Source organism: Papaver somniferum, chromosome 6, assembly GCF_003573695.1.
Source record: "Papaver somniferum cultivar HN1 chromosome 6, ASM357369v1, whole genome shotgun sequence".
In the NCBI taxonomy this organism is placed as follows: Eukaryota; Viridiplantae; Streptophyta; class Magnoliopsida; order Ranunculales; family Papaveraceae; genus Papaver; species Papaver somniferum.
The window spans coordinates 7,662,895-7,665,856 of NC_039363.1; the positions used below are offsets into that span (position 1 = coordinate 7,662,895).

Below are 2,962 nucleotides of genomic sequence, written 5' to 3' on the forward strand. Positions count from 1 at the left end.
TTTCCAACAAAAAGTGGTATATTCTATTTTATCTTTTTATTTGCAATAATTATATGATTATTTGCCTTGAACTATTATTGAATATGATTTTTATTTGAGTGATTGTGATCTATTTTGATGGAGTATGCTTAGTTTTAAGACTTTTGATGCTTCATACTTGGTATTTACAATTATTACTTTTGAAAATACTTGTTGCAATATTTTAGAATCAAATTAAACAAGAAATTGCATAAATATAAGTATTGGTTTAATCACTTTGAACTTGGAAAATAGTGGAATCTTAGCCTCAGTGTTTCTTTTAGTATTGATATCATCTTTGATTGAGTTTGCTATAATTTTTAGTGAGTTTTCTATTTTAATATTAGAATTTAAGTCTAATTAATATCCTTCACAAGTCTGAGAATCGAACCACTTTTACCACTATCTACAAATCACATCAATTTTTGGCGCCGCCGACGCGGACTTGTTTTTAGGGTTTTAGATTTTTTTATTTTTTTTTTATTTTTATTATTTTTGTCCTTTTTATGTTTTTGGGTATTTATCTTGTGTCTACAGGTTCTGGATCATAAAGAAAATTGAGCCAAGGAGTTTGGTGATTTCATAAAGACTTGGAGCTAAAGATTAAAGCAAAAACAGAAAAGAAGACAATTTTATTTTAGACAATTTTAGTTTAGGGTTTGTTTATTTTATTTAAAAAAAAATTATTAGGGTTTTATTTTTTTGTAATTTTCTTTATTTTTTGGACTTTTGGACTTTGGGACATTATTTTTTTATTACCCTACGGAAGGGTACTTTAAATATAAACTGTTTGCAGAGAAGGAGGACAATTACGATATTGTCTCTGCACCTTGGGTTCGTACACTAGACATCGGAGTCAGTGGCCCGAGTCGACTACAACCGATTCATCCCCCGTCTGGAACGGGAGGTAAGATTCTAAACACTCGAATCCCCTGTCAGCGAGTTACTGGACTCCTTCGTATGCATATATGTTGAGGACTGAATACGGACATTTATTTTTCTAGTAAAGGGCAAGGCCTGGCCATACAAGATAAGGGTTCGGATTTCATCACCGTTCTCTTCTTGCCCGCTTTAGGAACACGTAACCTACGCGAACCTAAGCCTAAAATTTCGACTAGAACGAGACCGATAGGGTAACGATCTTAACAGGAAAGTCATTCGAAAAATATTGGTTACTCTTTTAAGCATACTTCAAAGTTCTTGACGGTTTCTGTAAGTTGAATGCGTGACTGCGCCGCCTTGTTATACCGGTGAGGCCTTGGGTATCAAAGCTCCACCGATCTTCCCTCGCCTCTATTCAACTTACGTTAACTCAGATTGATTCCAGAGGAGTTTTCTTAAATTGTAACGAATTCCCATTCGAAGGATTAGAAGCTGGTCTAGAAACAATCTAAGTGGATCCATCATGCTTTTTGTTTGCTAGAAATCAATAGGTTTTGGTTGAGTCGGCCTTGATATGTGTTTGCTTACCCTTCCAATTTAGAAAATTCTATTGTATTCATGAACGTAAAAGAGACGCACTAGGTAGATTTGTTAAAGAGAAACCTAGTAGTTCGAAGCGTCTCGATTACCTTAATCTAGAAAGTCCGGCTTTTGATGAGTCTGTTTTTGAACGTTCTTTGACTGAGGAGAGAATCCATGTTGCTCCGATAGCGCCAGAAGTGGCAACTTTGAAAGCTTTGTTGAATCCAACTAGGACTACCCGTCCTTCGTATATTAAGTTAGCTGAAACAGAGGTACCCTATGAACTGAAACCTGGGACCTTACAGATGCTCCTAATCTTTTTAGGGAAAGAAAATGAAAACCCTTATTACCATGTTAGGGATTTTGTGGAAATTTTTAGTACTCTAAGAATTAGAAGCTTAGATGATGATTCTTTGAAACTTAGGTTATTCCCATTTTCCCTGAAAGATAAGGCCAAGTCGTGGCTGTATAGTTTGGACTCCGAGTCAATTGAGACATATGAACAACTTACATCTGCCTTTTTCAATAAGTTTTTCCCTAGGCACAAAAAATCGTCTATTAGGACGCAAATATGCACATTTTCACAACAAGAGGGAGAATCTTTATATAGGTATTTGGAAAGGTTCAATGATTTATTATCCCAGTGTCCTCATCATGGTTTAGAAAAGGTTAGGCTAGTTCAGATCCTTTATGAGGGTTTAGATTATTCCACAACGACCATGGTTGAGTCTCTATGCACTGGTGGATTTGAAAACCAAACTGTTGATGCGGCGATGGAATTTTTAATGAAATCGCCGAAAAAACCCAGCAATGGGAAAATAGTAGGGCACCCCAGAAAACAATTCTTTTAAGTAGAGGAAACGTTAATAGGGTAGAAGGAGGCTATGAATCAGATGCCAAAATTGCTTATAGCAAAAAGGTTAGAAGCCTTAGAAGTGGGCCAGACTAGTGGTAGAGTGGAGCCTTTTTGGGAAGGCCAGAATATTGAAGAGCAGGCCAATGCTCTTTATAATAACACTAGATTTGATAACCGTCAAAAGATTGACCCATATTCAGAAACCTATAATCCTGGTTGGAGAAACCATCCGAACCTTTCGTGGTCTAAGGGCCAAAGTCAAGGTCAGTTTAGTAATTCTAATGCTCCCCCAGGTTTTGGCTATATACTAAGAATCCTTCAGGACTAGCTCAGTTTCAGAATCAGTCAGATAAGAAAATCCTAAGTTTAGAGGAATCTCTCGCCTTGTTAACTCAGCAAACTGCAAAATTCCAGTTATCCGTAGAACAAGTCTACTAGTAACAGGATAGGACAAGAAAATAGTCAGGCTATTTCCGAGTTAAAAACCCAGGTTGGTCTGATAAGTGATTCTTTGAGAGAAAAAGGTAAGTTTCCTAGTCAAACACAACCCAACCCTAGAGGAGTTCATGAATTAGGTGCAAAACCATCGAATCAATTGAATGTGTTAGAACCCTTAGAAGTGGT

General features: G+C 36.6%; 1 pseudogene; it reads right to left on the reverse strand.

The window, feature by feature from the left end:
• Positions 1–2,043: 2,043 nt before the first annotated feature.
• LOC113292081 lies at positions 2,044–2,143 on the reverse strand (annotated as a pseudogene).
• Positions 2,144–2,962: the final 819 nt, after the last annotated feature.